At 39.5% G+C, this 25816-nt stretch overlaps 1 protein-coding gene across 3 annotated transcripts in view; it reads right to left on the reverse strand.

Annotated features, from left to right (window-relative positions):
- Positions 1–25344, reverse strand: part of APC (APC regulator of WNT signaling pathway) — a 93692-nt gene extending 68348 nt beyond the window's left edge. For 2 of the 3 annotated variants that reach the window (XM_050987204.1, XM_030237245.2), the window contains exon 1: positions 25052–25344. The gene's annotated coding sequence lies outside the window, so the exon portion shown is untranslated. Of the gene's footprint in view, positions 1–3322; positions 3401–25051 lie in introns of those variants that run through there. The other variant, XM_030237244.2, reaches the window with a different exon arrangement.
- Between the last annotated feature and the right edge of the window lie 472 nt (positions 25345–25816).

Genomic DNA, 25816 nt, shown 5'->3' on the forward strand with positions numbered 1-25816 from the left:
ACAGAAGACTAAAACAAATGTTAATATACCCAACCTTCCTAAATCCATTTGAGTGGCAATTCGGTAAAGACTGTGTTTTTGTGTTTAATTCTTTCAGAAATTAATTCATAACTTGGCAAGAGCTTTCGACCCATCTTTATATTTTGGGATACTTCTGTAAATTCAATACTTTGCCTGTACTCTCCAACCATGAACAGAAGCATCATCTGTTCATTTTAACCAAAAGTGATAAGTGATCCATGTTCTCAGCATTCCGTAAAAAAACATGATGAGAAGGAATGAGGACACCATGGTCTGAACTCTTGTGTGCCTCATTACATGTCAAGTATGATAAAGGTCAAGTGTGTGTTTGTGTGAAAAACAAAAACAATTTATTGCTTGGAATGTCACTAAAGAATGCTAACAATGAAAAAAACATTCTTAGTAATACAAAAAGAGTAAAATCAAGAAGTCATACATTTCAGGCTATGAACTGTCAAGTTCAGCTTCTTTACACTGTCAAGAAAATTCCCACTTCTTCCTTTATAATTCTGGGTTGGGAAGTTCCTTAGCTGGTTAGTCATGCTGTATTCAGAATACAACTGCGAAAATTCGAAACATGATTTGCATTTAAATACTATATTGAACACAAACCACTCCAGACATCATTTGAATCATAACTTACATTGGATCAGGAATGATTCACAAGCCTGAACACTCATCCTTCAAGATGATCATCGTTGTAATTCATGACTAATTGTGTATGCCCTCACTGCACATGACTTGCTCCTGTTTACCTTTACATTTCTCATAATATTTAAGGATTCAGTTCTAGAAAGTTTAAGCTATTAAAAAGTCTGAGACAGGTATTTCTTTTCCTATTTTACCTGAAAATATAAACTCAAAACAACTAATGTGAAATAAATCAGTTATAATTTAAAACATTGTACATACTAATAATAATAATAATAATACATAAAAATTCTATTATATTTTATAAAAATAATTTACAATAAATATTTCTCCATCTAGGGCACCCTGTGAGGGCCATCTTCAGGGTGCCCTTCAGGACTTTTAAAGACCAGAAGACCATTTGTCTTGCAGGGAATATACCAGCACCTGATTACACAGGTGCTGTGTGAATTTTGGAAAACCATGAGAGGAAACTAGATCTTTGCTGACAGTAACTTACCATCACAGCACACCATTAGTAGTATGGCCTATTTTAAACAGGATTTTGCCACACTGATAATAAAAGAATTTACCAAATGTCATCAACATAAACATTTTACCAACTCAATCAAGATGCATACTGAAATCCAACATAAGAATTTAGAGATCAAGGGAACCAATTGTAGCCACGTACATTTCCACCTTGTGCTGTATCATTCCACGCTGATATAACAATGGCAAAGTGTGACAAGATGTACCAGAACATTTATCATAACCAAGTATTTGTATTTCAGAGATGATGTTTACTAAAGTTTGCACCCATAAATAAATTAAAGTATTATATTTAAAAGTGATCTTTTATTTAAGTTATCATTTTAAGAGTGTGATTTACAGAACTACTACAGTGGTTACACAGAACAATACTATTTAAAAATTACAAATTACAGGAACAAAGCATCACCATAATAATCATCATAATCATTGTTGTGCTTTTGTCACTCTTTCCTTTTAGAAAAAAAAAGTGGTGAAAAACACCTCTGCATCTTTGTTTCTTTTAATATTTAAGCAATTCTAAAGAAGACTCAAAATGCCAAAGCAGAAATATCTACTATCACCAATTTACCTTTTGAAACCAGTCATTCCAAACACTAAGTTCTCAAGTGATGTTTTAAGATATGATACTATCCAAAGCCTCTCTAACCGATAAAACAGGAGATTCATGATTCTAAAAATAATGATGTATGTATAAAAAATGTTTTGAGGGGATGTAAAAAACATGTATTTAAACGGAGGTTTTTTGTTATCAAACCTTTTTTGTGCATTACTGTATTTAACAGAACCAAGGAGATGAGCTTTTTAATAGTTACTTCAAGTAATAGTTCAAGTGTCCTTAAAAAATACAGAAGAGTCTGGTTCCAGGAAACGGCTTGCAGTATACAGGCTTATGTATATTTTCAAAGAACTATAATCTTGACAAAACACCCATAAATCTACTACCTCTATTAGATAATAGAAAAAATTAACCAAATGGTAAAAAGACAGGAGGAAAAAAAAGTAAGCATTTCCAACAGAACAAACAGCAAAGGGTGGAAGAAGTACTTAAAAACGGAAATAGATCTACATCGTGCTATTCATGTATACACCAAAATTTACTGGAAATACTTCTATGCACACTAAGAAGCTGTGTGTTTCTTGCTACGCCTTTAAAAGGCATTTTTCAGGGTATGACTCTCCAAATCAAGTCAAAACCGGGCCCGACTGGTCCTCTGAAGAAAATCCTATCAAATGAAAAATGCCCCTTACAGCTCACAGACAAGGTCCTCCATGTGAGTCGATAGGAAAAATACCGTATCTTGACATGAAACCGAATAGGATGAAATGATCTGGCAGCATATGTGTCCTCCAAAAATCGCCACACATTTTTGCAAAAGCGAGGAGCGCTCTGCTAGCAATGACCTAATTACTAGCATAAAAGCTGCGTATCTGACAAAGGGGAAGAAAGGACCCACTACTTCATACATAATTTATTAAGATTTCCCACAGCATTCAGGTTAAGTCGCGGACCCAAGCACCTCTTTGTGATGTTAAATCAATCTGTGAGAAGTCAGCGGATCCCAGGGCGCGCCGAGGGCGCAGCGCTGCCCCCCGAGCGCTCCCGCCGGCCGCCCACCCGCGCGTCCCCCGCGCTGCGGCAGCAGAGGCGCCGCCGCCGCCCGTCCCTAACAAAGCCGGGCCGGTACCACCCGCGGGCAGCGCCTCGCCGCCCCGCGAGGGGCACCTCCACGGCTCTGCCCGCACCAAGATCCCTGCCCGCTGCCGCTCCCCCTCCTCCTCCCGCTCCCCCCGGCCCCGGAGCCCGCGCAGCAGCTCCGCAGGGCTTTGTGCCTTCGGCCGGCGCGGCGCGCTGCGCTCGGTCCCGCCCGCGGCGGCGCCCCGCCGTGCCTGCCCGCCCGTCCCCGCGGCTCCGGGGCTCCCCTCTCCGCCGCGTGAAAGCCCCCGGTTTTTTTGGTGTGGTTTTTTTTTTTTTTTTTTGTTTTGTTTTCGGAGGGAAAGGGGTTGCTTTTTTTTCTTTTCTTTAACCCGCGAAACCGTTTCCTCCCCCCTACCCTTGCCCGTCACGGGCGCGGCAAGCCTCGCCCGCGCGGGAAGCCGCCGCCGCCGCCGCACTCACCCCATGGCCGCGGCCGCCGCGCCTCCATCCCCGCGCCAGCGCCCGGCCCCGCCCGCGCCACCGGCTGTGCCAGCGTCGCGCGCACGGCGCGGCCCCGCGGGTCACGTGCGGCGCAGCCAATGGCGCGCGCGGCCGCCCCCGCCCCGCCCCGCCCCGGGCGGAGCTTCGCGCGCGGCCCCGGGCGCGGCCCCGGCGCTGCCCGAGAGCCCGGACACCGAACCCGCGCTGCGCAAACCCGCCCGGGCTGCACCGCTGCCGCTCGTCACCCGCCTGGCGAAACAGAGCATTTAACATTTTTCATGTAGAAATGAAACGAGGTTCTGCGAGTAGTAGCATTAAAGCTGGTACAGCTCACCTAGAAATAAATTGAGACCTTGCTTATTAAAAAGGCAGCAGGAAGCGTGTTCTTCAAGGGCATCTCAAATTTCTCTGCAGTTCAGCAAAACGTTGTTTTCATGTGCTTTTCAGATATGAAGTTGCTACTGCTACTTTGTAGCTTAATAACAAATCAAATACATTTAACTTTTAAGTGATGTTAAATCAGAACAATAAGTACCAGCTGGAAAAAAATAAAAAAGACAAATGAATTTATGAAAGAAATCAATTTATGAAACTATTTTATAATCTCCTTTCAGAAATCATCTCTCTCCAAGGGTAAGGATGTAACAACCTATTCATGAGGATGACTTAATACCTCACAGAAACACACTATTGAAATCCAAGAGACAGCAGAAATTAAGCCATATTTCAGCTGCATTTGTTTTTCTTATTTTCTTATAGATCTAATTATCTATATAACTAGATACTATAGGAATCTTTTTAAAAACTTTGATATAAAAGTCAGCTTTGCAGAAACAGCACAATACTAAACCTTTTAAATCCCCTAGAATGATTCAAGAACAGATCTCTGAGCATTGCAACCGATCTCAACAAAATAGGGCATGACGGAAGACATCTGAAAAGGTGCAGTTGTTCCCCACCCAGAGCAGAACAATGCCCTTCCCTGTGGTCTGTTACATAAATTATGCAGTTATATGCTTATACAAGGGGACATAAGGATAGGTAACTCATTAAAAACATATGTCCTGATATGCCTTTTTATAATCCTTCATTCTGCCTATAATAATCTTTTCGATTTGCATGAGACAAGCAAACATGTAGAACCTCGTGGTTGGGATGAGATTAAATTAAAGGCACTGCAGGCCTGTGCATGCATGCGAGCAATTGCACCACACGCTACTTAAATGCTACTAATTTAATTTCAGCTATTTCCTCATACCTTCTTTTTCCAATCAGAGAGGGCAACAATCCACACTCAGAAAATATGCCCTTTACCAGATAACCTTTTATCAAACATCTTTATGATTAAGAAGATATGTGACACGTCATCCGCTACCTTCAGAATAATTTTGCACAAAATTCTTTCTAACTTCACCACTCAGGCTAACTGCAGAGGTACTGTCACTTCAGCTGTTATGGTAAAACACTTTAAGCCAAAGTTAAGTGGGCCATTAGTTAAGAGTGTTCCAGACTTTATGATTTTTTGCTATAAAGCTTCTATTAATTAAAGTAATCGTTGACATCCTATGGTTTATGGTGGTTTATGATCCACTTGATTCCATTTCACAACAACCAAGTTTATCCTACCTTAGCTGTAACAAATTGTCACAGCACTATTAACAGTTCAAATTTTAGAACCTAGCTGGTCATTAGACCTAAAGCATCTTACTTGATATCTTAGTGATATACACCACTGCTCCACCCCTCAGAAAAGCAAACCAAAATGCTTCAGTTGTTATTGTGAAGCTCTCTCCATCCTAAAGTTCTTTACGTTAGTATAAGTTTACATTCAAATAAATACAGACACCACTCAACACCTTCATTATCAGTTAGCCTCGCCAGCGCGGGAAGCCGCCACCGCCGCTGCCGCACTCACCCCATGGCCGCAGCAAGGAGTTGTAGCTATAGGAGTTGTAGCTTAAAACCAAATCAGGATACTCCAGTAATAGTTTTAAACATGAACAGCGGCAAGGGTTCAGAAGTGGCAAGTGCCACACAGCGTGGAAATGACTACGTGTGCAAAGATGACACCAGAGAACCAAAGAAACTGAAATACTATGTACTTCCACAACTAAAATTCCACACTTAAAAGTGAAAAACTAAGCTTTGAGAAGTAATTTTCTAGAACCCAAACCAGGTGTACTAAAGACAGAAGGCTACGTAATGTATTCATTTACATACACCACAGAGGATTTTCTGCAGCTCTGAAAAACTAACTTGTTCCCACTATATAAAAAGATTTTTGCTACTCCTGGTACTGGTTAATCCTTTTTGAGTCTGGGAGTCACAATCCAAGCAAATTCAGGCTACTCTGTAGCCTGAAGTCCCACATTTACTTGCAGAACAAGCAGAAACACAAATTCTTTAATGCTTTCTGCCAAGATGACAGCTGAGTGGGAGGGAAAAAGCCTTCCCTTCCTCCCTCATTGTAATGCCCATTCTGTTATGACTTCATAAACATGGCAGCTTATGGTCTGTGTCACATGTGCTTGCCTCTGCAGCAAAATCCAGTATTAAGTCAAATTCAGTTTAATAAACAGCATGCTTTGACCCTTCCCATATTGCATCTTTCAGTGGTGTCAAACCTGCTATACAGGTGAATATATTCCCTCAAAAACTGCTTTCTATGTGCAGTGCTGGATTTTTTTAATAAAACTGATACCAACAAAAACACTGAGGAAAAAAAAAAAAAGGAACTTTACAGGAAAAAGTCTTTAGACTAAGTTATTTTTGGCTAGTTATTTTCTATCTGGCAGATGGAACAAGATGACTTTTTCATTCTTAAAGAAATCATCACCAAGACAGACTTTGCAAGACCTGCAAGATATTATATAAACCCACCCTTTTAAAGAAGACTCAAATCTCTTCATGAATCCGTGTAAGCAATCAAATCCAAATGACAGAAAATTTTAGTATCTAGATACCTGTTCAGTTTCAAATTGCTTCTATGACTTTGGACAAGATCCCTGCAGCCTACTCAGCCCAGCATTCTCAAACAGTCATATGAGAATTTGGGCTCAGAAATGGAATCGGCCATATTTTTTAGGCAATTTTTGATGCAATCTCTATGGTAAGTCTTTCCCATTGCATTTATAAAAATATATTTTGCAATGAAATTCAATTGTCATTAACTGTTACAACCCACTACTAAATAGTGCTAATAAGAATCTCTGAGTAGATTAAGGCCTAAATTTTTAAAAACATAAGGTACATTCCCCAAAGTATCTTTGCTGCATAAAATCACAACAGAAATTCCAAGAGGTTTTTCTGGTTTTAGATACCTCATAAATGGGATAATTCTCTCAGCCTTTGCAACCTCACGCTCTGCAGCAACACTCTTCTCTGTAGAAGCTTTTCACTACTTAATATATTTAAAGTAATTGATATTTCATTATTAGTCATTGAACATGCACAGAAATACCTACCTCAGAAACCCTGGGCAGGGAGGCGTGGGTAATGAACTAAATTCTCCCTCTGGTGCCAGAAACTAGTTTGGCATAACTCGCAAATGTGAAACAATAGTGCTGCTGAGATGGCACCTTCAGAATTTTCTAGAGCAAGATTTAGGCATTGACTTGTATTAGACTGCACTTTTGAGAAAGATGGTACTTCACAGATTTCATTAACAAAATAAACTGAAGACATTTCACATCTCTTTTACATAGACAAAAGTTTTATCTCAACAGGACTCAATGACAAATTTTAGCAGCTGCTGTAACCAAAAGTTGTTTTGTGTCTTTCAAGTTTACATTGGGAAAAAAAAAAATCAGTGAAGCTGAACATTCTCTTTGTTCCTTATTTTCTTTAATAAGGAAACTTATTAAAGAAAATAAGTGAACGCACATTCATGTATCTCACTACCACACAAAGATCAGGTTTCCTCTGAGGCCTGTCCTTCCCATGTGACCAGGACCAGTGAAAGTTTGTATATACACACTTGAGAAAACTCAACTTGCTCCCATTGGCATCAGTATCACTGTTTTGGCCATTATGAGCTGTAGCCCTGCTTTCTCCATCAAAATTCTCTCACATATATTGCATATTATTTCCCCAACTATAGGAACTTCCAGCCATGAGCACTAGAAAGGTCATCAGAAGTTTTCCTGAGGATCAAGAACCTAAAGGACTGCATATGAAGAAAGAATGAAGAAAATAACTCTGACATTGTTCCCAATGCATCATCCAGAACACATGCAATAGTCCTACAAAACCAGGTATTTTCTGTACTGAGAAGAGATTTTCTACTATACTAATGTACTAAATTCCAGCTTTGTTTTTTTCCAGGAAGCTGTGCTACCAGTTCCTGAACTTCAGAAGATTTTTCCACAAGCAATGACAAGGTCTGTCTTTCCTTGTCTGTGGGGTCAATTAACTACCCCACAGACATGTACCATAAGCTAAATGAGAAAAGCAGAAAATACATGCTGTTTAGTTATTTCATAACTAAGTCAGAGGTACAGAAATACATACTTACTCTTTAAATCCTTTAGCATTTAATGCTCTCTACTGTTTGCCAATTCCTTACTTTTGTCCAGAAGTAGTCTGCTCTCTGGGGCATCTCCCACTCATACTTTCTTCCCTCTCACTAAATTTTTCCATCTGCATGAAGTTTTCTTGCTTTAAATTAAAAAAAAAAAAAAAAAAACCAAAAAAAAAACAAGGAGAAATACTGCTTCCTTCCTCACATCTGTTAGCTCTAGTGTGGAGCCATGGCTCAGCCTGCAAAATTAGTCACATTTTCTAAAAACAGTAAAGCAATAATGAAGAGTTTGTTTAGAAAACCATTAATCCAGTGTATTTCACCATCCACTCTTCCATCTTAGCTATTCAATACACACCACCTGACATAACTTTGCGTCACATTAACTATGATTTCCTCCTCCACTAATTAAGAACATCACACTATCCTGGCATTATACAACTTCATTTCCTCTGGTGTAGCTCTTTCAGCCTTGTTAGGTAGTTTACTGTATCTGCATATTGTAATTTTCACTTCTTGCTTCATGGATGGTGCTTATTCAATCCACTAAGTGGCTCAACCTTTGAAGAAATTTGGAAGCTGATTTTAGAGACATGAGCTAGGAATGTTTGTTTGTAATCTGCAGAAAGTGAGTTCACAGTGATCAGATAAAGAGTGACTTTCAAGCGTAGCTTAGCCTACTGACCAGGCTGTGTTGGTATGTGCCAACCCACTCATTCCAACTGTTTATCTCATGAATCTGAAAACTTGTAATTGCACCTTTTAGCCCATCTGTAATTCTGTTTCAGTAGTCTGTTAATGGTATTGAAGGCTGAACATCTTCAATAGAAAAGCCCTTGGTCAGCATACCTCACAGATTATTTTTCATATATAGAAGGTTATTCTTAGAGGTCTTTTTTCAATAATACATACTTTTTATATTTTCTCCATTGGGGCCATAGATTAGACAATAATGTTTAATGAAAGATCAAAACCACAGTATATTTTCCAACATTTCTTGAGAAGTCTCAGACTCTGGATCTGTCTGATGGCAGATCTGCTCTGAGTGCACACTTGGAACACTTGCAGTGGCCTGGATTGCAAGATAAACCCCTATTCTGCTGCTTCTACATACTCAGCATTAACCTTAAGAAGTAACAGTATTCACATGACACATGGATGGCTGCATGTGCAAGTGGATGGTTAGATTCAGTTTCTCATTACACTGTGGTTGACAGAAGTCCCTGCTAAAAGATGGATGCTACATGGTTAAGTAAGCTTTATAGTGCCCAGGAGCATCCCAGAATTCTACACCACTCTGACAAATGGAAGCTCTATCAATAGAATATTTACCTTTTCCTTCACAATCTTCTTTTCAGTCCTCCCTTTGTTTGGTTTGAACCAGATGTTCTTAATGCAAGAGCTGATTTCTTGTAAGCATTCTGACATTTTAGTGGTAATAAATCAGTTAGCTGAAGGTCATCTATTTAGCTAAAGGTCATCAACACGTTTTCACCAATGGTATTGAAAAGGAGGGAAAGTAAATTTTTGTGGAATCCTGTAAGCAATGACCTTTTCCAAAAAACGTACGTTAACCATGACCATTCTCCAAGTCTGCTAAGATTTAAAAAGACCCAGGTAAACACAAGTTTCTTAAAACCCACTGCATTAAGAAAGGCTGTGACAAGATCTAAAAACATAAAGATCTTGCTAAGTCATGGCTGTGAGTTCTTTCACTATAATTATATCTTTTGAACACTTAAAATTGAGCTTCAAGCCTTAGAGACTCTTAGCTACAACAGGACAACTGTATCAAGTCAATCTAGAAAAACTATCATTTACAAGATAAAGTGCTGGCAAGGAATCTGAGGACACATACATCATACTCAAAGATATATAAAAAAATTCCACATTTCAGTACATAAAAGTAATTACTAGGGAGTTTGAAGAAAGACCACAAATAAAAATGGCTTGTCAAGAAAGATTTATTCTGTATGGTTTAAGGAGTACAACTTAGCTCGTTTAGAAAAAGGTAGGCTGTTTTTTATCACTGTATACTGAAAATATTTTTAAGTGTCAGAAGTTTAAAGAGATCTATCAGCACAGATCAGACAAACTGGAAATTAATTTCTCAACATTGCTGCAGTTAATCAATTCACAAAAGTTCAGCAGAAATTAAACCCACAAGTTGAGACAAGGTATTTCAAAAAATACCAACTTTTACTGTTCTATAGTCTCTAATGTAAGGATCACACTGAACAGCGCTGGAATCCACTTCAGGACCAAAATACATGAAAGTTTATGATTCAGTCAATTCAGAATTTAACTCCTTGCAGTGTGCATATACTCATAAGGTCTTGGAACAATTATAATCAAGCCTCACACCACCAAGATCAAGCCGATTGCTTGGTAAGGTTAAGAAAGAAAATTCCCCAGCTCATTTCTCGGGACCAATAGAGAACTTCACCATTAATTGATTTCTGTGAATGCAAAGATCAGCTGCTGTGGGAGGCAGCACTCCCGCAGAAAGAAGAAAATTAACTCTATCTCAGCTGAAAACTAGGGCAAGAATGGACTTGTGCTCTCAGGTAGCACAACCCTCCAAGACACCTGGCCAACATGCAGTTTTTCAGCTCACTGCCATATTAATCACTGCAAAGAATGATTCATGTCATATTTTTGGGTTAGCTTTTGTTTTGAAAGTGTTCTTACTCTCTTCAGCTTATTTATTCACCATAAATATGTGTCATTGGATGATTTGGGTCTCACTCCCTTAGGGAATTGCTGTTACACAAGCCTCTAGACAATGGTGGCATACTAATTTTTCCCCCTCCTCATTTGGCACACAGTTTAGTCAGCTTATTGAAACTTAAAAATACACAACCTCAATTCAAAATAGGTATTGCTGGTGTGGGTACTAGGAGTTACATTCTTTTGTTGGGGTTTTGAATTAATGAAATCTTTAAATCTTAATTGCAGTAACACTAGTGAGGGGGGAAAGCCTTTTTCTCCTTTAATTGGAGAGGGAAGTGTTTTTATAAAAGTCTAAGAAATCTATAATATCTTACGATATACTCTCCTAATAATGAAGATCCAGCTTATTGAATAGCCAATAGGGGATAAAAAGTAAAGCATAAGCTGCTCTGCCCAGTATTCAAGCAGCATGAATACTTTTTTAAAATTGGTCTACCTGCAGAGTAGAAAAGGAATACAAATTTAAAATATTCATTGTATTTCTACAATGAATTTCTAATCTGCTTCCAGAACCAAGCTCTACACATGTAGCAACAGTGCTCTCTGAGCCACATTTTTAGGAGTCATACAAAACTGCCCTTTCTTTGGGCCATTCACTGTCTTAGAAATCACCATGCATCTTCAAAGTAACAAAACCAGCATCTGAGACAGCTACTACTGAAAATTTATCACTACCAAGTTACTTCAGTACAGTACTGGGAAAAAGCAGTTGAAGAAAAGGACTGATATGCATGCCCAGAGCAAATAAAGCACCAGTAGAGCAAAAGAGATGAAAAAACACATTTAAGTCTGTCAAAAACTGAGAAGGGAGAATTCAGTTCCAGCTTCTCTTCCCAGTTTGAACTCAAGGTCACCAGCTACTCAACCAAAATACTTAAACTGCATGCACTAAATCTTAGAACCCATAATAGCAATGCATTATTAAAGTATATAATGTTGCAACTCTGCAGGAACAGTCAGGTTAAGATGTAACAATTAAAAACTAACAACACTGGTGTACTTTGTATCTTAGATTTCAATCCCTATAGACATAAGAAAGGAAAAATTTAATTAATCACAACAATATCTATAAAAGTTCTCCATCACTAAGTGTATGAGAAGACTACTTTTTCTCCTAATACATAACCCAAATACTTCAATCTTAAATGAAAAGATTGTATTTTCAAAAATCTCCAGCACAAGTCAGCTAGAACCAGCCCTAAGTCATATTTGACACAAACACTCCTTCTCAGCATGGATTTGGATGTCACAGACCCATGACTGTTTATAAATGTATATATTTCTAATCAAGCACAGAATGCCTTGCTAGAAGTAATTTGTAACATTTTAATGATAAAATTGAAACTATTCAAGCTTAAAACTCAAACTATTCAAGTGCCTTGCAAACTCAAGTAAACTGAGCAATCTCAAGAAAACTCAGGCAAACAAACATAATACATTCTTTCTACACAAAGAAAAAACCTAAATAGAGTAGTCTTTCAGGGAAACTTAATGCCTGAAAATTAAGGTAAGCTGAGAGCTCAAGAATTTCAAGTATTTCCCACAGCACTAAAGGAGTTAATTTTGTAAGCTAATTACCCCAGGTGGCAAGAGAAAGGCAGAAATCTTCACAGTAGGTAATACTTGTTCTAACAAGGAAGAAACAATAGGAGAGATCCCATGCCATTGACCAAATCCCTTCTGTCAGAAAACCAAAGTTGTTCTCCAGAAACACAACAGGCAGTAATTGAAATTTTCTTATTCAAGACTATGAATGAGCTGTTGTCCACTCCCACTTCTTTATTTTTCTGCTTTACTTGATTTTTTTTTGCCCCATCTTGTGACACTTGGGAATTTTGTACGACATTCATGTCATGGCACTCATTCCTCACATCATCACACACAGGTGTGACTAAAGTCACCTGGATGAGTGACTTGACCAGAACCGGCTCTGTGTGCCCAGATGTGCACCCACCACACAGAAGGTTGGGACAGCACACAGCCACTCCACAATGTCCAAGCACTTCCAGGAAAGGAGTCACAGCATGACTTCACTTGAGTGAGCTACAAGAGCAGGGGCCTTCTAGTCTACACCTGGCTGACACTTTTCCTGGTGTTCTCCTATTTACTGGTTTTTGCCCCTCCTTCACTGAAGAGCAAATGCTGCCAAGTGCTGGTAGTGAGGCTCATGACGGCCTTATTGCCCAGTCCAAGTGCCTGGTAGTGTTCTGCACCACAGGCATTGAACAGCAGAATGGCTTTAGCACAAAACCTGCATCTTTTTAAGGATTTGAGGTTTCCACAACATAAAGCAATTCTGAAGCTTATGGGGCTTCTAGAAAACAGAAGCAATATAATTATATTTAGAACTTCGAAAATTGAGAACAGAGGCAAGAATGATGAAAAGCACTATCCATCCATGTTCAAAAATGGTAGACTAAACTTAATATGAACACAGATAGAATAAAACAGACAGTTCTCCTTCAAACAGTGAACCAGGTGGCAAACTGCCCACACTAACAATTACTTGGCATTCTAAAGAACTCCATCACTTCTACGTCACTAGTCAGAAAATTTTCAAACAACAGACACTAGCTAAGGAAGTAACAGATAAATACCCACCAAGCCACTCATTTTCAGAGTGCTGACTTTTAAGATAAGAGTTAATATACTGGCAGAGAGCAAAAATAAAACAGCCACAGCAGCACTGGTACCTTGAAGGTAGACACATCTTCCAGTATTTTCTGATCAGGTTAAAATATTCTAAATCACCTGAGATTTAGAAAACCGCTGTTTTCTAAATTAGAAAACAGTGAATTACAACCAGGCTTTGTCACTACAACTAGTTTCAGGTCTTCCTTGCTGCATGCATACCAGACTGTCACATGGACTCTTCAGTAGCTTTACATCATTCTGGGCACTATTTCACTTGTGGAAAAAAAAAGACCTGGACATCTTGCTCACAAGTAAAACTGAGAGAGTGATTTGGAACAGTATAAAGACAGTCATGTATGGACAACTACTCTTTCATGGAAAACAAAGCAATACACAAATCCACTGGTTTTAGAGGAAGACAAGTTCTCTTTCTCCATTCAATTAATTCTTTTCAGCTTCCAGCACTTGAAACATTTTTTTGGAAAAAGCTTTATGAATCAAGTCTAGTTCTCAAGGTCTTAATGACATTTAGACATTTAATTAGCGAGCCATCACTTGGACTGGCACCTAAAGCTTTTGTCAGAGACCTAATTCCATGCCAATTCAAACATCCCATTAGTCTTATATTAACTAAAAAGAAGCCTCATAATATTCTGGCTACTTGATTGCACTGGCATGCATTAACACAACAGTGGAATGAATCTAACTGAATGCAAGGATATAGATTTACACTGTATACATGTTAACAAAGATGTTCTAGGACAAAAATATAATAACCATATATGTATATGAACTGGTACTCAGGCGTATTTTGTGTTTCTTGGTACCCTGTATGGAATGTCAGAGACAATCAAGTGAAAAAAGGAAAAAAAAGCAAAAAAGATTGACTTAATTAAAACTGTTTAATGGATTCCAAGCTATGCCCTGCTCTTAAACCTTTCTAGTGCTCATTCTGAACATATTTATACACTTATATGTGTGAATTAAGCATCATTACTCTGTGTTGTCATTTCTCCCCTAAGACATGCTCAGTACATAAGATTTCTAAACAGTCATTAACATATATAACAATACATATAAACAAATAAGCTATATTTGGAAAGAAAGAAAAATCACAATGCCCTTTTAAATCTCGTATTTCTAGTTTAGACCTGTAGTTTTCACTGAAATAACAAACCAAAATGTAGAAAAAATGCTACAGCTAATGCTAGAAATCATTTGCATGGATTCTGTAAGGTTTTTTCCTAGTTTTTGTGGAAACAGAATCACTGCTTCACTACAATGGGCTAAAATTAGAGTCCTATACAATGAAATGCTTATAGTTGAACAATTTGAATACCATGGAACAAAACCCTAATGCAGTAATTCTGCTGAAATACAGAGGAGAAGGAAAACTGATACCAAGAATGATTAAAGAAACAGGTATATAGGAAATTAGGATGTATTCAGTTGTCTTTAATTTTGGTATTTATAAAGACTGTAATTTTTTTTTAATTTACTAAAAAAATATTTTTAAAAATCACTTTATGTTAAAATGTTACTGTGAGGAAGGATATATGATTATATATTGGATTTGCTAACCTTGGAATCACAGGTATTTCAGCACTATCTGCTGACACTATCTCCTCAGCAATGACAGGTGACAACTGTCACATCAGGGTTACTGGAACTGAAGCTTTTACTCCAAAACTGCTGACAAATGCATTTTTTTAATGACAGAAGTAAGTAAATTGTAACATAATCAGTGGGTTTTTTTAATTGGTCTAGATCCTGGTGTATAGCAGGTGCTACACAACAGTTATTTTTTTTGTACACCACCTGCTGATAGCCAACATTTTAACCCAAACTTCATTCCACATCCAAGTCTTTCACGACTAATACAGAGTAATCAAGGAGACTTGAGCCCTTGGATTGCAAATTCTTGGGAAACAGCTCAGAAAGAATAGAGATCTAAAATGTAGATCTTTCTGAGCAAAAAATACAGACTTTGTAAACAAACTCAGTGAGAAGAGGCAGGCATTTAACTCCAGAAATCCCATTTTTCAAGGCATATACAGCATTTCCTTTGTAGCATATCTAACTCAAATACCTGTACCTCTCCCTCCACAATACAGCTGAATTCTAGAAGACACAACCAAAAAAACCCCCCAAAACCCACCAGAAAAAAAAAAAAAAAGTTTTGAGGAGTTCAAAACAACTTTGGTCTGGTATCGTTTCTACTGCAGTAGAAGCAGCATGACAACTTAGCCCTTTATAATCTATGCTTTGCCCATCATAAATGGGAATTTTTCACTCAAAGAACCTCTAAACATGAGGATAAGAGACACTCTTTCCTTTGGGCAAGCATTAGGGGTGCTGGAAGGGCACTGGTGCAGGCCTGAAAGTACAAACTTTTCTTTCAGAATGAAAGCTGATTTCCTTCTGTCATGAAAATGAAGCTTTAACTAAACAGCAAAATGGTAAGATGGCCAGCATTTTCACCAAAATCAGCAAGCTGCTACAGAATAGCAAAATTTCAAACCAGGAACTACATCAGCTACAGGAAAAGTATTTTTTACTAAATACACAGGAGCAGTGCAAAGGTCACCCTCTTGGATCCTTAAAAGACAATAAGTAGACTTCTGACAATGTTTCAAAGTGCCGGGCACTAGAACTCACCACTTAATTGCATGAAAAAGCTAACAAATGAAGGCATACCTAATTTCTGGTCCTGAGAACAAGCTTACACTTTTTTGAATAATAAAGACCAACATGACCAACCATCCCGATCAATACGATTACCAAAAGACTTTGCAGCACACAAAAAAGTATTTTCAAATGTGTATTTTCAAAACACATCAAGTATTAGGATGGTGTTTTGGAAACTAGTAACCATGGAAAAGACACATGAAATCTGAGCAGCACTAACCAAGATGGAAAGTAGCAGTATGACACTAAGATGTCAGTGACTTGACACAAAGTGGAAGTTATTTGCAAGACTTGCATCTGAATTTAGAACTACAAAGACAGCGCTACTGTGACCTGTGTCCAAGAGGAACAGCTGAGGAACTCAGAATTTTTATTCAGACACTGTACACACAAATACAACTTAATAAAACTAAGAGATTGTCTGATAAAACTACTTCACTCCATTTCCAAAATAAATGTCTTGTTTCATAGTTTGATGAAGCTTAGCCTGTTCCAAAGGATGTTAGACTTACAAGAGCAGTGGAAGTAACTGCTGATGACTGAAACGACAATCCACACCACTGCACTCAAAAAATGTTGCACTACCCAACAACCTCTTTACAGATGGTTCAAGCAGGCAAGGAATGATTGCAATAGTAAACTACATCAGAAATTAGGCAAATTTTTCTCCACTTTTTCTTTTTTAAATAAAGAAGCATTTTAAATATTTTGATTATCAGCAACAACTGAATGTTTCAATCTTTCCATTAGAAAGAAAACAAAATAAAAGTGGTTGTTACATCACAATAGTAGAAGAAACCTTGACCATCTATGAGGGACAAGTAGCATGACTGCTTCCTACAGATCATGTACATATCTGCTAAAATTCTTATACCACAGCCTCATAAAACACTTTTCCTATAGCTAGTGAATTACATGACAGTCCTGTTACTATGTTTGTTTCCAAACAAAGCTGTATTTTTTAAAAATAAGAGTCTATGTAGCAGTGTGGGAAAATGTTGGACAATTCTTATAACCTTCACACAATAGTGTTTGATCCCTATCCAGGACTAATGCTTAGTTTTGTACTATATAGTGCTTAGTTAATGATATAACTTTCCCAATAACTTTTCTAATTTACTGTTTTAATTAATCGTAAGCAGCATAAGTTTCTGCTCTCTCATCTGTCACTGTAGCCAGAATTTAGCAAGGTTTGTCATAACCTGTTGTTGTGGGAACAGAGTTTGGGAAAATCACTGAAACTCTTCTAAACCAATTCCAATCAACTTGGATAAGCTTCAGTGACCTCAGTCCTAGGAGGAGGTTAACAAAGCCTGGGAGAGATCTATTGCTGAAAATGGACACAAAGAAAACAGAATTTATGGACCACAAGGACATTTTACAAAACTCTAAAATAAGAAAGTAACAAAGAAAATTCAGCAATTGTATTGAAACCCTCTCTATCTGGGATAAGATAGTAAAATGAGTGAAAATGTCGGCTAATTAGGATGAGATGCAAGAAAGCAATAACCAATAGAAGACAGAACACTAATTAATGAGATAATTACCCTATTTATAGACAATGAACATTAATTTCTTTGCTACAACGTGTAGTGAAAAGTTCGGATAGTGGGTGTGGATGTTGGGTGGAGCTATCCCCACGCACTCAGCAAACTGAGTAATGTTGACATCCTAACCTAACAAACTGGTTGAAGAGACTATTTCAATAACAAGTCTGAAACAAGAACACTTCTAAAAAAATTACAAACGAAACCACTGTACTCTCCAAGCTATTAAATTCCAATGTCCCAGAGTAGTTATCAACATGGTAGATTTCCTTCCCATTCCATCCTGCATATGCTTCAAAACATTAGCCAAAGGTTAATTAATGTTAAACTATGCAGCAAGACTTTCCAAAAGGTATGTTCAGAATTTAGGTAGTTTGTATACACTATCTGTGAAAAAAATATTATCCTCTTGCATAACAAAGAGCCTACATACATGTGCAAAAACTGATTTTGATAGGCAGTCCTCTTGTAATAGCATATACGACTGCTTTTTAGCAGACTGTGTAAGCTTGATCGTCAGGTCTGTGCTGCCAGCAATAACTAAACCTTCCCCTTCTCCTCCCTGCAAACAAAAACACTGAAATGGAGGTCTAGCTATAAACTCACCTCAATTTTACCTTTCTCTGCAGCACTAGGTTTTTTATAGTTGTAAGTTGTAATTAAGAGAAACCAAGGAGTCACATAAAAAAGAGTATTACTTTCATCAAGCTCCATTACTTGGCAAATGAATAATTTCTGAGAACAGAGATCAGTTTCAAGCAAGAGCTTTCTATGCACACTGAGAAACAACTATCTACAGCAATCAGGAAAACCATCTTTATAATGACTTGAGTAATGAATTGTAGAGAAGGAAAGAGTCTGCAACTCTATCCCAACTGAGAAGGACACAAATTTATTACAAAACTACTTATAAAAAACCTACTAACTATAAAACCCAAAAGTAAGAAACACTTACCACAACAAAGATCTCTGTACACTACATGCCATGTTTCTTCATTTCTAGTAACACACTGAAATTTTCATTGAATTACTCCAATACAAAGCCACATGATATAAAACAAGTAGTTTGGACAAATTCCATATAATAATTCTGATGTAATAACACTTTGCTCCTATCACTCTGAAGTTCATCCTGTTTCTCCAAGCATAACACAAGCAGCAACATGGAATACAGATCCATTCTGTATATATCTGAACATGAAGTCTGTAACCAAAGATATTCACACAGCTTTTGCACAAGAGAAGTCTCACAAGACACTGATGGGTAATATCCAATGAAGTTATTTGGATACATTTAATGTTAAGTACTTTTTATTTTCACCTCTATGTTGGAACCTCATTTCTTATTTCTATAACCAGTATATATTGTATTGTTATCCATACTCTTACCTTTTCATATTTCCATAAACAGTTACAAAACAATATACACTAAAATCACAAACCAAACAATTCAGATGTTAGAAGATAAACCAAAATAAGGAGCAGGAATCCACTTCAGCAAAAGGTTCTATCCTGACATGCTTACTCAGCATTCATTTTCCATTTTTTAGGATTAAAGAATAATTTAGGTTGGAAAAGACCCTGAAGATCAACACCAATAACACTGCCAAGCTATCACTCACTACAGCATGTCCCTAAGTGCCACAACTTTTAAGTATCTCCAGGTACTTAGAAATGATAACTTTTTCTACCACTTTGTGATATTCCATAACTTCCCCCGGCAGCCTCCTCCAATGCTTGACAACCCTTTTGGTGAAGAAATTTTCCTTGATGTCAAACCCAAGCCTCCCCTGGTGTAAATTGTTTCCTCTTGTCCTGTCATTTGTTACCAGGCTGAAACAATCTCCAGCTCGCTAAAACTTCCTCTCAGGCAGTTGTAGGGAGCAATACAGCTACCATTAAGCCTCCTTTTCTCCAGGCTACACATCCACATTTGACTCACGCTCCAGCCCCTTGCCCAGCTCCACTCCCTCCTTTGCACACGCTCCAGCCCCTCCATCACTTTCTGCTTCCCAGGGGCCCACAGCTGCACACAGCACTCCAGCTGTGGCCGCAGCGCTGCCAGCACAGGGCGAGGCTCACTGCCCTGCTCCTGCTGCCCCACTGCTGCTGACACAGGCCACGATGCCCTTGGCCTTCTTGGCCACCTGGCCGCAGCCTGCCTCATCTTCAGCTGCTCTTGACCAACTCCCCCCTTTTCCCACAGGGCAGTTTTCCAGCCACTTTTCCTACAGCCTGTAGAGCTGCAGGGGTTGTTATGACCCAAGGTAGGACTGTGCATTTGCTCTTTTTAAACCTCAGGCCATTGGCCTCACCCACTGATCCAGCCTGTTCTGATCTCTCTGCAGATCTTTCTGGCTCTCTGGCAGATCGACACTCCCACCCAATTCAGTGTTGTCTGCAGACTGCCTGAGGGAACACTCGATTCAACAGGACTGGTCCCAACACTGGACCCTGGGCAAGTCCCAGCCACTAGCTGGATGTAACTCCGTTCATCACCACTCCCAGGGTCCAGACGTCCAGACAGTTTTTCACCCAGACACCACAGCTGTTCAACCCATGAGCAGCCAGTTTCTTCAGGAGAATGCCATCGGAGATGGTGCCAAAGGCTTTACTAGAGTCCAGGCATGCAACAGCCACAGCCTTTCCCTCATCCATCAAGCAGGTCATATTGGCATAGAAGACCAGGTTGGTGAAGCCAGACCTGCCTCTCATAAATCCATGCCAGAAACCCAGGGAGGCAGGGCCTGATTCCCTGGCCATCCTGCACACCAGATGACAATCAGCACAATCTGCTCCATGGCCTGCCCTGGCAGTGAGGTCAGCTTAGCAGACCTGAATCAGAAGGCACCTCACTACCTACACAGAGTCCTCAACCCACAAACTCCAGCTGAGTCTGTAACAAAACAAGCCAGTAAGAGCTTGAGGGAAATGCTTCTCATTCATCAGCTGAATTTCAACTTATACTATGCAAACAAATTTAAATGTTATTCCAAGAAATAGCAAAGAACAGCCAAGTACTATACTGAGTTTTATGATTTACTTCACTTAAAAGTGAGAGAATGAGATTGAAGTAGGCATATTTGCGTCATACACCTAAATAAAATGTGTAAAATCGGAATCTTTAACACTATTCTGTAAGAAAAAATATTGCTTAGTTCTAAAGAGATTCTTGGCTGAGGTTCTTTAAATAGAAGAACAGCAGCAATGTGGATTCTCCATAGCAGGGGTTTCAGAGAAGAGAAAAAGCTCATGTGATCCTGAGAACCTTTTTCCATTAATAAAGGGAAAGCCAACTCACACAATTTATGCTTTCATGATTTCTTTGCACTCTTGTCACACAACAATGAGAAGTCCTAGTTTCCTTCCAGTTCCCTCCACATGCCAGTTACTACAAAAAAAGGCCAATCTACTAACAGCCAAACTCAGCTTTGTGAAACTCAGCACATTTCAGAATCTATTTAAAGCAGCCAACAATCATACCATTAAGAGCAAAAGTAAAAGCTTTTTATTGGTATCTGATTTCCAGAAAAATAAGCAACTTTCACTCCAACAATTTAATCTATGTGTGAAAAGCTAAGTATTAAGTAATGTTTGACTATGTCACCTGATTTCTGTTATAGGATAAGAATATAAAGTTTGTTGCTTAAAAAAATCACTGTATTAAGAGCAGCATCATTACATTATTTTGCACAGCCTAAATTCTTTTATTTTGAAAATAAAGTCTGCATGAATAAGGTTTCTTCTTCTGTTACAGATTAATATTCTATCAGTTTAGGGTTAAAACGCACCCCTGAAGAATAATACTACAACTATGAAAGCCATTCAAAATGCTATTGCTACTCAAACTTCAATGCTTTAGTTTAACATTTCCATAGAGAAGTCAAACTATATGTCCTATAATACAACTGCATTTATTTATTCAGACCATAGCCTTGTCTACTGAATTTTATTTCTTATCTTCTTAAAATCCATGTGGAAGTAATGGCAAAATGAATTCTTTCTGATCTTAAAAAGCATTAATGTTTCTAAAATTTCTTATTTCCACTAGAGATGACAAATACTTAATAAAGAATAACTGCTTTAAGACACAAATGAACATAGTCATGAACCCAATTCATCTTTGGCAGTCGGTTCAAATCAGCATATACTATCTTTGTGACCATGATCAGCAAGCAGTATCAGAGGGAGTGTTAGAGAAGCACATGGAGTACCAAATCCAAACAAGTATTTGTCTTTTTAACCTTTCTTCCAACTACACACTCCCCTACCCTTCATGACCCCAATTAAATTGAGGTACAATATTGAGCAAATGCTCACTGCCCAGTAGCTTCATTACTCACCTACAACTGATGCAACTCAGTGATACCTTTCAACTAAAACTGAATGGCAATCAGGAAACAGCTCATGTTCTATGGCAGCATACCATGATTTGCTGTTGAAATAACCATCATAGTTATTTTTAACACTATTTTAACCACAGTTGTATTTGTAGTGATAATTCAAGATGATTAGAACCAAAATCCCAACAGTGTGAAGTACTGAAACATTTTAAGTTGGGTCTGTTAATTTGAAAGATGTCAGAGGTATGGCTAGGAAGTAATAGGGGTTTTGCTTTACCAACACTGGTAAAAAAAAGGATTATGAAAATAACATGAGCTTGAACAGCAAACAATTAGAAGATTCACTCAGAAATGAGTTACAACTATTTCCCAGAGTTCACATACATTCATTATGTTTCATACATACATTTTTAAACTTACAATGGAAATTTCCAAATACACTTTCATGATCATAAAATAATCATGAAACTTTTTTCTTTTAACATTCCTAATACTGATACTTCCATTCAAACATGAAATGCTAAAAAGTCTGTATTTTATTAACTAAGTCCATTACCTACAAGCTAAACAATTGCTTACTGCATCAACATCCATTAAGTTACTAAAACCATAATATAAAATCTACATATTGTTTCCTAATGTCCAAATTATACTGAGACAACTCAATGAAGAATATGAGGCACAACACAAAACCCAAAGGATTCCTACACTGAATTTTAGGTAAGTGTGAATGAAGACCACAGAACTAACAGATTTATACTGTACAATGCTATGGAACAACTTCTGAGAAGTTGTAGAAGTAGAGACAAGATAACTACTATCCTAAATCAGTGGTGTGTTTTCACTTCAAACTCACAGGATGTGTAAGGGTAGAAGGGACCCAGTAGCTCAACTGGTCCCACCTCTCTACTCAAGCAGGGTCATCCTAGATCACATTGCTCAGAACTGTGTCCAGGTTCTGGAATATCTCCAGTGAGGGAGACTCTATAGCCTCTCTGTGAAATCTGTCCCAGTGTGCGATCATCTGCACAAAGAAGCCCTTCCTCATATTCTGCTGGAACTTCCTGTGCATCAGTTTCTGCCCATTTCTCTTCTCCTAATGCTCAGCACCACGGAGAAGAGTCTGGCTCTATTCCCTTGACACTCCTCCTTCAAACACTTACAGACATTGATGTGATTCTGGTCTTGTCCAGACTAAACAGGCCCTGCTCCCTCAGCATCCTTTCCTCCACAGTGTTTCGTACACTCATGATACTTCAGAACAGCTTGCTAATATTTCCAAAAGCATATATCTAACACCTGTGTGAATAATTCTGTTTATTGTTACTGAGCTGCTTGAAAGACACTACAAAAGTTAACTATTAAAAAACAATTCAAACTGTTTTGCTTGTGCAGGAAGAAGGAATTTTTAGATTTTAGCTAAGATAAAGTGAGTCAAATCAAAATTTTCTTTCTCAATTGTGACAGGATTGAGGAAGATTTATTGTTAACTAAGTTGTTTTGTTTTAAATACAATGACAGAGAGATATAAGTGCCTTACTCTAGAGGTTATCTAGATAGAAGAGATTCTAAAAATAACCTAAAAGTACTTATGAAAAGTAAAGAATGAATTTTAGACATAAAATATATGTACTTGTGTTTTAAGCATACTCAAGATACTGCAAATACAAAATGCAGGTGTTTGTTAGGGTCAACAGCTACTAGTCTAGCATTAAGATAAACCAAAACAGCATCACAATGCATACAGTGGCATACCACACTGCTGATGGCATTTGTTGTATGCTCCAAAAAAACTGCATTTGTGTATTTGTGATGTCAGTTACTTGGGGAATATTTTGTGCAACAGATGTCTGAGTACCAACACTTGACATACCTGAGCGTGGCTTTCATTGCACGGGGGATGTGCATAAACAAGACAGGCTGTAATACATGTTTTTTGCTCAGCAGAGTTTCTTATTGTATTTCTCAGAAATAAAAACCAATAATTCAGTCACTAGATCACCATATGGCTGTCCACAATCTATTTTTCTCCTTTATGCAACCAAGTACATATATACCTCTAACCAAATATTATACTTTTTTGACACCTAAGCATCTAAGGAGAACAAGTACTTGAAAGGCCTTTGTCAATGGGCACAACTACGCTATAAATAGTCTTCACTCTAACTAAAAGAAAAAAACATATCAAGGAAGTTGAAGCTGAAGCATAACAATGATCTCATGATGTCCACCTAAATATTTCTTAAGTGCTTAGGATTGGACGAACCCATCTGCACACAAGCTTTTTCAAAGTCAGTTTATAAATGTAGTATTACAGCACCTGGAGAGGAAGAGGTTCAGTTTCTCTGCATTTCAATTAATGACCTAATCTAATTTAACTCTTGATGTAGCCTTAACTTACCAAAATGTAAGCAGTACGTCTGAAGCAAAGTTTGCAAACCTGTGCTTCTCCACTTGTACACAGAACTATCTCCTCTAGCTCAACCAGTAGCTGGTAGAAGCAAGTACATGAAAACAGATTCTGCAGAACTATGTTTCATTTTTTCAGAAAGTTGGAAGTTTCTGTGACAGTCTTAACAAAAGGCTTGTCTTATCGCTCTACAGGTCGGCACCATTACACTGTTTATAGCTGGGCGGGGGGACATGCAAGGCAGCAGCAAACAAGTAAGTCAGACAGTTTAGTACACCTGCATCTTAATTTCTCTGCACTTACTCAACAAAGTCTGATGTTTACAGACAGCTGAACTATTTGCTTTACATCCAGTCAATTCTGAAGCTGTGAATGGCCGCTAAGGCTAAATTTACTACAGAATCTGAGGCTGTGGTCACAGACACCTGTACACGCCCACCCTTCAACACCGGAGGTCAGAGGGCACTTAACAGAAGAAACAAAGCCTCCTAACAGAGAGTTTCGAGGTTAATGACTCGTTTAATAGTGGAGTTTTTAACTATAGTATTTGCAGGTCAAGGCCTTTAAATATCTTTTCACAGGAGAGAGAGGCTCAGCTCTTCCTAAGACGCAGCCTTCATATTCCAGGGGTATTCTAGCTATAGAGTACCTGAATGCTTTCAGACTTATTTTGAAGGACCAAACCACTAAGTGATGTCAAATTACATCGCGCTACCGCAAAATAAAATTTAAAAAAAGGAAAGCAAAGCAAAGCCGCTGTACGGGCTTCGAGTGACACGCACTGGACCGGACGGGGGCAGCGCCCCGAGGGCTCATCCCGCTGCCGGCACTCACCTGTTCGCCTCTCTCTGCCCCGGCCAGAGCCGCCGCGGCTCCTCCGACGCCTCCGCCGGGCCGCCGAGCTACGCCCCGACTCCGGGGCGGCGAGGGGCAACGGCCAGCCGCGCATAGGGAGCAGCCCCGCTCCCCCCTCACCGGCTCCCTGCCTTAGCTCCCCGGCTCCTCATCCCTGCCGTGGAGCTCCGGGACACTCCCGGCCGCCTCCTCCCCTGCCACTGTCCCTGCCCAGCAGCCGCCTCCCCTCAGACGCGGCACCGGGGCCGCGTCGCCCCCGTCCCTCACTCGCCGCCCCCGGCCGGTGCCCCCACGGCCGCCATCTTGTCCGGGAGGGGAGAGGGGCGCGCGCAGGCGCGGCCGCGGCGATCCCGGGCCCGCAGCGGCGGCCGCGCGCACGCGCGGGGGCGCGCCCCGCCCTGCGAGCGCGCACCTGACGCGGCGAACCGGGGGCGCGCGGGGGTCGTCCAGCAGCCGGGCCCGGTCACTCGGAGCTGGTCACTCCGGGTCAGTCACCTGGTGCGGGTCGGCCACTCAGGGTCAGTCACCGGCCGAGGATCGGTCATCCAGGGTCAGTCACCCCTGGAGGGTCAGTCACCCCTGGAGGGTCAGTCACCCCTGGAGTTCATCCTCCTCACAGGGCCCGTCAGCCCGAGAAGAGTCACTCACTCAGGATCGGTCATCCGGGGTCCGTCACCTACAGAGCGTCGGTCGCCCGGGGTCGGTCACCCGTGGAGGGCCCGTCAGTCACCCGGGGCCGGTCCC

This window comes from Serinus canaria, chromosome Z, assembly GCF_022539315.1.
Source record: "Serinus canaria isolate serCan28SL12 chromosome Z, serCan2020, whole genome shotgun sequence".
Lineage (NCBI taxonomy): Eukaryota > Metazoa > Chordata > Aves > Passeriformes > Fringillidae > Serinus > Serinus canaria.